This window comes from Leopardus geoffroyi, chromosome A1 (genome assembly GCF_018350155.1).
Source record: "Leopardus geoffroyi isolate Oge1 chromosome A1, O.geoffroyi_Oge1_pat1.0, whole genome shotgun sequence".
Lineage (NCBI taxonomy): Eukaryota > Metazoa > Chordata > Mammalia > Carnivora > Felidae > Leopardus > Leopardus geoffroyi.
The window spans coordinates 207,197,598-207,209,225 of NC_059326.1; the positions used below are offsets into that span (position 1 = coordinate 207,197,598).

At 38.2% G+C, this 11,628-nt stretch overlaps 1 pseudogene; it reads left to right on the forward strand.

Annotated features, from left to right (window-relative positions):
• The first annotated feature begins 4,366 nt into the window (after nt 1-4,366).
• Nucleotides 4,367-11,357, forward strand: LOC123582548 (annotated as a pseudogene).
• Nucleotides 11,358-11,628: the final 271 nt, after the last annotated feature.

Genomic DNA, 11,628 nt, shown 5'->3' on the forward strand with positions numbered 1-11,628 from the left:
GCTTTTTTTGTTACAAATAAATATAGCACATTTTTAGGTCTCTGTTAATATACCGCATATGTATAGTTTTTAGACTTCCATGGTATTTCTCATTTCTCAGGAGTAAATTTTCTGTTTGTAAAATGTATAACCTATCTTTCATGACCTTGATTTGCCTCAGGGAGTATGGGATTTTAGTTTGCAAGATTGTTCCAGGTCTTTCTTTTTAACCCGTTATTTCTGTACCTATTTCTCCACATCTACTGGCTTTTCAGTTGTTTCTACTCAGCCACCTTCAGGTGCAGGTGTTAGGTGGGTGATCTGACTGGGAATCTTTGTTTCCTCCCCCACCAGATCTTCTTTCTACCTCTTCTAACAATGGTCCACTGAGATAATGATTTTGGTTTTGAGTCTGATTATATCTTTTAACTATCTAAACAAAATAAAGATATATTTAATACTTTTTAAAGATTTAACCTATTAGATCATCTTTTATAAATTGAAACAAAAACTCACAAACAATCTTGAACAGAAATTTTACAGTGACATTCATTGGAATCATAAGATCACAAGAAACCTATCATTTTATAAAAAAATAAAGTTCAAATTCAGAAAGGACAAGGAACTTACACAATGCCACACATGGTGAGTGGAATATAGAAAACTATGAATCAATTCTCTGGACTTCTCACTTCTCTACCCCACTTTCCTAATCCTCCTCGTACAAAATGCTCATTGACCTCTGCAAATAAAGGCTGATGTTATTTTCATTGGAAGAAACAGTTGTCTTAAAATACCTCCACTTATAGATTAATGGTGGCCCATAAGGCCGATCTGGCCTGTACATATATTTGTTTGGTTCACATAGACTTAGTATTCTACATGGTTTCTACTACTAAAAGTGAGAGATAAGAATAAGAAAAAAAATACAGACTGCAACACTTGGCTAGTGTAGGCCACAGTCTAGCCTGACAATAATTACACAGAGATGAGTAACTACTGAGTCCATCTGGATGAAGTACTGTTACTTCACCAGTCCCCATCCAGTTGCCTGGTTCTTTCATACTTCTCTCCTCCCTCGAGTTAGTGACCCCTGACGGGGGGTGGCGGGGAGTAGCAGTAGGCACAGGAGTTCTGCAGAGTTAGGGTTTGGGCACCTGGGAAGCAGATGCCAAAGAGTTTAAGGGCCAGACAAAGGGAGAACAGAGAATGCTGATGGTGTGTTTCACTTTTTTTCTAATGGCCCTGGGCACTCACCCTAAAGTCTTTGCTCTACCAGGAGGCAGCATGAGGTCTCTGTCATCTCCCTGCTCCTTTCCCATGAAGGCACAAGTACTTGTGGGTCTCAGGGTCTCTCTAAAACTGGGTTCTGGGGCTAAGACAAACTACCTTGAGCCTGAAGGACCTCCTCATCTGCCATCTGTATCCCTTATTTCAATGGAGGTAAATTGAGTGGTAAGTGTTAGAGGAATTATAATGCACATCAGGCAGCAGCCAGAAAAATACCATTCCTGGGGCAGCTGTTTAAAGAACTGCCCTGTTTGTTATAGAACTGATCAACAAAAATAATTCTAAGATGATTATTTCATCTTTGAGCATGTGCAGCTTTTCTTAAGACCTTACAATTACTAATCTATTCTCTACATTTCCACTTGTGCAGTCCTGGTCATACATTCAGATTCTGAATGCCGTTAGCCAAACTGAATAGTTACTTGAGTTTTCTGTTTCCTGGCTATATTTAGCTTCTTTATCTTGGAAATCGCCAGTCTGAATTATAGTATATTTGTGTATTTGTACACATAAACACAGAGATAAAGTTCCACTGACATCCAGTAATATTCCTCAGAGAGTGCCCAGATAACATGGAGTATGTTGCAGAGGAAGTTTTCTTCATGGCCTTTGCACTGCACTGCAAACTATGTTAAAGTCCCCTCCGTTTGCTCTTATGGCATCTTATGCTGACAACCATTGTGGTGCTTACCAAATGTATTAGTTTCCTAGGGCTGCTGTGAAAAAAAAAAATACCATACACATGGTGCTTCAACAACAGTTCCAGAGATTCGGAGACCAAGACCAAGGTGTTGGGAGGTTTGGATTCCACCGAAGCCTTTGGCTTTGTAGATGGTCATCTTGCTGTGTCCTCACATAGCATCTTCTCTGTGTTCATGCATCCCTGGTGTCTCTCTGTGTGTCCAAGTTTTCTCCTTTTGTAATGATACAAATGAGGTTGTACTAGGGATCGCCTTAACTGTCTTTTAAATCACTTTTTAAAGGCCCAGTTGGGTCTTAGGGGGTCAGGACTTCAACATATGAATTTGGGGCATGGCACACAACTCAGTCCATAACACCAGGCCTATTTTACTTGTCCACTTGATCTCTTTCCCACTGAAAATGAAGGCAGCAGTCGTGTCATACTTATCTTTGTGTACCTTATATCTGTCACTTTTGCTTTAAAAAAAATACAGAACTGAACAAGCTCAAAAATATGACTAGGATGTTTTGTGGCTTTTAAAGAAGTTTTATCTGTTCTCACATATTTGTTTGGGAATGATAGGTGTTCGAGGGACTTACCTACAACTATATTACTCTTACAAAGAAATTCCAAATGTAGCCATATATTCAGAGATAGGTAAGGGGTATACTTTTCTATTTTAATGTTTATTTATTTTTGAGAGAGAGAGAGGGAGAGACAGACAGACAGAGGGCAAGCAGGGGAGGGGCAGAGAGAGAGGAAGATACAGAATCCAAAGTGGGCTCCAGGCTCTGAGCTGTCACCACAGAACTGGACGTGGGGCTCAAACTCACAAACAGTGAGATCATGACCTAAGCCGAAGTGGGATTCTCAACTGACTGAGCCACCCAGGTGTCCCATACATTTCTATTTTAAATGAATGGGGGGAAAATAACACAAGGAAAGAAATCAGGAGAGAACATGATGGGATAAATATATATTGGGAGAGGTTGTCACCTAATATATATTGGTTTCCATGTCAGATAAAATAAGCCATTGTCTATACCTTCAAAGGACTCATAACTAACTTAGGAACAAATATGTTCAAATGCCTGGGAATTTGTAGGGATAAAATGTGGACAAAATTGTATCAATGTGTAGGGGCTAGCAAGTGCTGCAGTGATTAACAGAGACCAAATTCCATTGTGGTCTAAAAAAACGCTTGTGGGATTTGTGACCAAAAGTTGTGACTTCATTGAGGACACAAGGTTAGAGTTGGGTCTTTAAGGATAAAGGGGGAAAGCAGCATAATTTCAGTGGTTGGTTCCAAAATTTGGAAATCAAGGATGGGGAAATTATCAGGAGGCAGTTGAAAAAGAAAAACCAGCATAGTTTTCATAGCCCAAATCTTGAAATTATTTTATTGACTAACATACTGCCTTTTAAAAAATGTTCTTTCGACTCTGAACAATGAACTGTCACAAACATTTCAATCCTAACATAATTTAAGTCTACCCAGCATAAGCCCAATGTTTTCAATGGATAAATAGCTAATTAGTCATAACAAAATGACTTATCCCTTTGTCTAGCTGGCATTGGAGTTAAAGTTCTGAGATTTGGGTCATGAATCATGAAATGATGGGTTCCTCCCCCAATAATAAGCAGGAAAGAAAAAGAAAATATAGAAAAACACTTAAGATGTTTTAATGTCAGTAATCTACTATTCTAAGCTCATAGGAAAATTCCTGTTAGTTTAAAACATGACAATTGGCAAAGTACTTTATGTCACTTTGTTCTATACACATTCCATGGCATTACTTAATTTTTTTTATCTTTTTAGCTCTAGGTGTTGTTTCCAATTTTTCATGGTCTAAATGACAGTTTATATTGTCTTCAACAGAAAAATCAGCCCACACTTTAGGTAAACCTCTTGGAAAATACGTGTCTGTCCATTGATGTTGGCTGAGTTTCTTTCTTTTTCTTTTTTTCTAACTTGGCCTGATTTACGCTTTTCTCATGTTTATCTTAGGAGATATATGTCCCAGCGCACAATGCAAACTAGGAGTACAGAGCATTTTAAACTAGTATCCATTTGGCATTATTTTATAACAGATTATTTTGATTGCTTTGAATAGTGTATGAGGTATGCCGTGGAGCCAGGATTTACCTTGATTTATTATAGTTTTTTTTTCAGCCTTTGTTATAGATGATCGTAGTTAAGATTGTTCTAAATGTTTTACTAAAAGTGTATTGCAAACCAATTAAGAGATAATTAGATTTTAGGTATTTACTGTATGTTTTCATATAAGAAGTTGAAATCCCTTTCTTCTGAATGCTGCTCCTTGGTGTGTTTGAACTCAGAGCCATTCCTTATTTTACCTCCCCTCTGACTCCCCACCCCATGCTCTGCTTTTGTCTTTTAAGGGGGGGTCCAAGATGATCTTCTTCATTCATGTGTTAGATAGCATCTGGATGGGTTTGGCCAGCAGCAGGCACTATCAGGAGATTGGAGGTGAGAGAAAGAAGAGTCCAAAACTTGCCTTTTCTTCCTTCCATTCCTTCTTTCTTTTTTTCTTTCTCCCTCCCTCCCTCCTTTCCTTTCTTTCCTTTCTTCATTCCTTCCTTCCTGTGTTTTTTTCAGTTTTAATTATTTTTGTGTGTGTATATGTTTTTAATTTTTGTTATTAAAGTATAGTTGGCATGCAATGTTACAGCCCAAGACATTTCTTCACCTCTCTGTTTGTGTCAAACAAATATCCATCCTTTCCTGTGTTCTCCCTGCCTCCAGCTCCACCAAACAGGTCCTCCTAGCTTCCTCCAGGTGAGCCAAACTCTTCTGGGATCCAGGAACCCATTTATTACCTCTGTCCCAGCCTGTGTGTAATGGTAGCTTCTGCTGTTTCTAATCTCAGAGTTACCACATTTTCCTCTCACTTGGAGTCTCAACTCTGTCTGTTAAATCAAGGTCACTTCTGTTGCAGACTTTGAGTCTGGAGTTATCTCTTGTCCAGCAAGAGAGCATATGCAGAATTAAATGCGAGAGAGGCTAATGTCGAGGAGGAGACAAGAGCCTCAAGCAACGGTCCTTGTTCCATATTTATTAGGATCAGAAGGCTTACAGACATGATGGACATGCAGAAAGGGACAATGAGACAGTGATCATTAACTTTCTTTCTGTGTGAGAGAAAGGGGATTTTGAAGATATGCAGTGTTAGGGGTTTGTGTGAATACAAAACAAAATCCTGACACTGAGCTGATGGCTGTTTATGGCAGGCACCAGGCACCATGTCTGTTTATCTTAACTTGCGTAGGGGATAATACACAGAGCATGCTACCTCACGGTCAACAAGGCACCTTTCTTTTGCTAATTAGCTCCAGGCAATTAGCAAATAGTCTGCTGTGGCAGTCTATCACCCTGTCTACCTGTTTACCTATTCTGGACACTTCTGTCCAGCGGAAGCAGCTTCCCACTCTTATGCTCTTGTTCTATACTGGGAAGGTTTTCGCCCTGTTTACCTATTCTGGATGCTTTCGTCCTAAGCCTTGTTAACCCATTGGTGCAAGCTCAGAGAATTCCTAAACTTATTCCCCACAATTTCTATTTTAAATACTTGGAATGATTATCTTTTTCTGGTTGATCTTGACTAGTACATTCCATTTCTACTTTCTTTACCAGATGATTGATAAAATCATACTGCCTTTTACTTATTACATAATTTCTGTTGTTATCACCATGGATAATGAAATATGTGTATTGCTCTCCTCGTGGCACAGTGATCAGTGCTGTAGACGGAATGAGGGATAGGACTAGATTCAAGTGGTGAAAGGGTAAGATGGAAGGCAGTAATTTCGACACACATATTGGGTTCTGAGTTCATAGATGGCTCAAAATATGCACCTTGTTGAATGAAGATACTAGTGAGGAGTGTTGGGGATATAACTTCTTTATTCGTTCACAGATAATTATAGGCCCTAACCAGGGTCTTTGCTAGGCACTAGGATGAGGTACTAGGAATGACTAGGAACATACAAGATGCAGGGGGGAACTGCATTCCTTCTGTAGGCTCTAAGAGAGAATTCACTCTTTGCCTTTTTCAGCTTCTGGAAGCTGCCTGTATTCCTTGGCTTATAAGCCCCTTCCATCTTCAAATCCAGCAATCATATGTAAGACCTCTGCTTCTCTGACTGACTTTCCCCCTTTACCTCTTTTACTTATAAGAACACTTATGATTACATAGTCCCATCTGGATAATCCAGAATAATCTCCCTATCTCGGAATCCTTAACTTAATCACATCGCAATGTCTCTTTCTCTTTTTTTTTAAATAATTTTGTAGTTTTTATTAGATAAGGAGGTATTTTGTTACTTTTAGAAAAAATGGAATTGACTAGGGTGTCTATAAAATAGATGATATACATAATCTATACATATCTTAACAATGGTACTTTTTAAAATAATAAAATAATATAGAATATTCTATTTATAATAGCAGTAAAAATATAAAACAAACTTTGATGAACATAAATATGGAAAGCTTTTATGAAGAAAACTTAAACCTATTATCAAGATGTTTATTATTTCTGTAATATATTAGCTTAGCATCATTCCATTAAAAATAACGAAAGCATCATTTATTTGATTTGAAAAAAAACCCTACAACAAGCAAAAATACCAGAGCCACTATAAAAAATAAAACGAAAGTCTTTTTGCCATTTTTTTATTTTAAAAGAACCAGCATAAAACTACATGTATTAAAATATGATCTTAGGTAAGAATACCCAGACAGATAAATGCAATATATTATATTCTGAAATATTATTGTAATTACGTTTGGAATTTGTTATGTGTTAAAAATTGTAAGTATTTTAAATTACTAAGAAATGGATAGGTTATTTAACAAGATTTCTGTAATAACTGGTTAGCACTTGGAGAAAAATAAGAATGCCTCTACTTAATTTTTAAAACTCAAAGTTCCATAGACAAAATAATTAAAACATTAAAAATTAAATCATGTAATAAAGAATGGTGAATGAATCTTTTGTAAACTTGGAATGGGAAGACCTTTTAAAACAAAACCCATCAGGTTTCAAAACCAAGAAGCTATACAAGAAAATATTGGCTATTTGGACTATGCCCAAACTAGACTATCCCTTTAATATAAGATACCACAGATAGCAAAAGGTAGATGAAAATTCGGGGAAATATTTTCAACACATTTGAAAAAGGCTGATTTCCTTAATAAAGAGATATCACAGTATAGGAAAAAAAGGATTTATCAGAAATAGAATACCAATGACCAGTAACCATGAAAAAAAAGATTAACCTCTCTTATAATTCAAGATATGTAAATAAAAATGATGATACAATTTTAATCATATTGGAACATTATAACATCTAAGTGACTATGAGAATGTTACAGCAAGTATCAGTTAAAGTTAAGAAGTCAGGGACTCCTGGAACTCATTAGGTTAAATGTCTGACTCTTCGTTTTGGCTCAGGCATGATCTCAGAGCTCGTGGGCCCAAGAAAGCACAGAGCCTGCTTGGAATTCCCCCCTCCACTCACCTCTCTTTGCCCCTCCCTGCTTACTCTCTCTGTCTCTCAAAATAAATAAACAAACTTTAAAAAATCAATATATACATTTAAGAAGCCAATACCCTCACATACTATTGGTTAACATGTAATTGTACTGTCATTTGGGAGAACATGTAATCAGTACTCTCGTTGGGATTATCCATCAAAAATTTTTTTTGTAATATAAATCACTTTACCTTTCAACTCTACTCAGTAAATACATGACACATAATTTTCCAAAGGTATGTTATAGGCTTTTCCTTGCAATTTTATTTGAAGTATGTTTTAAAAGTGGAATGATTTAAATGCCTATGAGTATGAAACTGGTTTAATAAAATTCATTAATGTTATACAATTCTCATATTACAGTGTAAAACAATGAGAAAAAAATATATGTTCTGAAATGGGGAGATTCCAAGATATATTGCAATTGAACACAAGAAAAGTAGCGTAATTTTATCACAAGAAATTATGAAAAGACAAAAGTAATTTTTTTTTAATTAAAAAAAATTTTTTTTATATTTATTCATTTTTGAGAGACAGAGAGACAGAGCACAAATGGGGGAGGGGCAGAGAAAGAGGGAAACACAGAATCCAAAGCAGGCTCCAGGCTTCGAGCTATCAACACAGAGCCCGACGTGGGGCTCGAACTGACAAACTGTGAGATCATGACCTGAGTCGAAATTGGATGCTCAACTGACTGAGACACCCGGGCACCCCTTTAATTTCTTTTTAAAGTTTATTTATTTTTGAGAGAGAGAGAGAGAGAGAGAGAGTGTGAGTGGGGGAGAGGTAGAGAGAAGCAGACACAGAATCTAAAGCAGGCTCTAGGCTCTGACCTGTCAGCACAGAACCCAACGCGAGGCCCGAACCCAACGCGAGGCCCGAACCCACGAACTGCAAGATCGTGACCCAAGCCGAAGTTGGATGCTTAACCAACTGAGCCACCCAGGTACCCCCCAAAATAAATTCTTTTTTTTTTTTTAATTTTTTTTTTCAATGTTTATTTATTTTTGGGACAGAGAGAGACACAGCACGAACGGGGGAGGGGCAGAGAGAGAGGGAGACACAGAATCGGAAACAGGCTCCAGGCTCTGAGCCATCAGCCCAGAGCCTGACGCGGAGCTCGAACTCACGGACCGCGAGATCGTGACCTGGCTGAAGTCGGACGCTTAACCGACTGCGCCACCCAGGCGCCCCAGCCCAAAATAAATTCTTAATAATGGCTTCATATACAGACTAAAACACGGGGGTGAGGGTGGGAATATGCAATGAGCAGAAAGTGGGGGGCTTATAATTTATGTTTACAATGAGCATATACTTTAAAAATCACCAGGTTTGAAAAAATGTTAAACAGAAAAACCAGAACAAATGTGTATTGTATATTACTGTCTTACTTCCCCATTTAACACTGCAGTTTCTCCCAAGCTGACTCCTGTAGCCCATTGGAACTCTCTCGTCTCTTTACCCTTTTCTTCTATATCATTCATTATCACTTTCTTACACACACATTGCTATAAAATTTGCTTATTTATTCAATTAGCTCCCTGAATCAGATAATTTTATTTCCAGTACCTAGAAAATCCCTGCCATATACAAACATGCTACATATATTTGATACATAAATGATTCATGTCACTCACTCCACGGCTCTGAGCCATTTCACATTTTATAGCGTTGGCTGTGACATCTTGAATGAGCTGCTTCAGTTTCTATCTCCAAAATCCAATCTGAGATCATTGCTTTTATTTTAATTTTTTACAGTGTATCTTTTTTGTTTTTTAAGTTTTACTTTTTTTTTAATTTTATTTTTTAAAAATTTACATCCAAATTAGTTAGCATATGGTGCAATGATGATTTCAGGAGTGGATTCCTTAATGCCCCTTACCCATGTAGGCCATCCCCCCTCCCACACCCCCTCCAGTACCCCTCTGTTTATTCTCCATATTTATGAGTCTCTTCTGTTTTGTCCTCCTCCCTGTTTTTATATTATTTTTGTTTCCCTTCCCTTATGTTCATCTGTTTGGTCTCTTAAAGTCCCCATATGAGTGAAGTCATAAGATATTTGTCTTTCTCTGACTGACTAATTTCACTTAGCATCATACCCTCCAGTTCCATCCACGTAGTTGCAAATGGCAAGATTTCATTCTTTTTGATTGTCGAGTAATACTCCATTATATATATACCACATCTTCTTTATCCATTCATCCATTGGTGGACATTTGGGCTCTTTCCATACTTTGGCTATTGTTGATAGTGCTGCTATAAACATTGGGGTGCATGTGTCCCTTTGAAACAGCACACCTGTATCCTGTGGATAAATGCCTTGTAGTGCAATTGCTGGGTCATAGGGTAGTTCTATTTTTAGTTTTTTGAGGAACCTCCTTACAGTTTTCCAGAGTGGCTGCACCAGCTTGCATTCCCATGCAATGTCTCTTTCTATGTAAGTTGCCATATCCACAGGTTTCAAGGATTAGGATGGGGCCATCTTTGGGGGACCATTATTCTGCCTACCACACTCTTGCCGTATGCTGAGTAAACCCTGGCTACATTCCTTTCTTTCCCTCCCCTTTCCCTGTCCTCTCCCATGCCCACCCTCTTGGCAGTTCTGCTTCCTGGCAGACTGCATTGAGTCCAGAGAAAGACTCCTCGGTCATCACGTCTTCTGTACAGGTCTCAGCCTTCCAGAGCCTGTTCCCTCTCCTGGGTCTTCAGCTTTTGGTAGCTGCCCTGCTGAGCTCTCTGGGAAATATTTCAGAGGGGCCAGTGGGCAGCTACCCAGATTTCCAGCCTGAACTGCATGGCACAGGCTCCAGACTCACCCTGGTCAGGTTCACCATGTGAGGGTGCGGCATTCAGTTCTAGGAGTTAACAAGTATGCATAAGCAGTTTTCTTGGAAGTCGATGTGCATCAATGTCAGGGAACAGCTGCAAATGCAATATATCAGCAACACCAACGTTTCTGTGTTTTCAAAACAAAAGGAGAATTGACCAATATCAAGGAGGTGATGCTGTGGGATTAGAAGAAAAAAAAATCAAGCAGTACTTAGAAAAACAGGACATAGATCTTTCAAAAGGCTATACAGATTTAATGCCTTCTAATATGCTGCACATGCCTTAATGAAAGCAAAGAGTATGAGTTGGACAACTGTTTCTGAAAAGGCATGACCTTCTTGGAATCTGATTGTGAAGAACAGCTACTTATTACTGTAGCATTTAAGCAACTCGTTAAACTCTATTCAATGAAATTGCAAGGGGCATGTAATGGTCAGGGTCCTAAATATGCAAAAAAAAATTTTTAATTTTTAAAGTTTATTCATTTATTATTTCTGAGAGAGAGAGAGAGAGAGCACAAGTGGGGGAGAGGGAGAGAATGAGAGGGAGACACAGAATCCGAAGCAGGCTCCAGGCTCTGAGCTGTCAGCACAGAGCCCGACGCGGGGCTTGAACTCACAAACTGCTAGATCATGACCTAAGCCGAAGATGGAAGCTTAACCAACTGAGCCACTCTGGTGCCCCAATATGTAAAAATTTTTATCAATCTACTTCAATCTATGGATTTTGAAGAAGCAGAAAGAAGTGATCAACTCAAGCTCTGGAACTAACAGAGGATAATATTAAAGATGATAGCATTGTCCTACTGCATTATTACTAATCTTCACAATGCAGCTGTAGTTGTTCAGTACAATCAAGGTAAAGAAACAGTCATTCCATATCTTACATTTATTGGTACTGGAATCCAGGCAACAAATATGAATGACTTTAAGCCAGTAGTTGGGAAAAAAAAAAGCCACAAAAGACACCCGAAGACCATATTGCTATCAGGTCTATAGCTCCTGGATAATTTCTTGATTGTCCTCAGAGACTGTCAATATTCCACTCATTGCAATTACCAACAAATCATTGTTTTTTTTTTCAGATGGTATCACTAGTGTTTTTATTGTAATCTTGATAAATGCAATGGTAAATAAAAGTCACTACTTTTTCTAACCTTAAAAAAAAGCAATAGCTAACCTCCCAAGTTTAAGATTGATTGGCTAATTTGCATTGTTTCCCAACACCCCTCTTTTTAGGAAAGAGTTTTCAAAATCGGAGAGATGGTGAGACCCTTAGCAGAACTGATG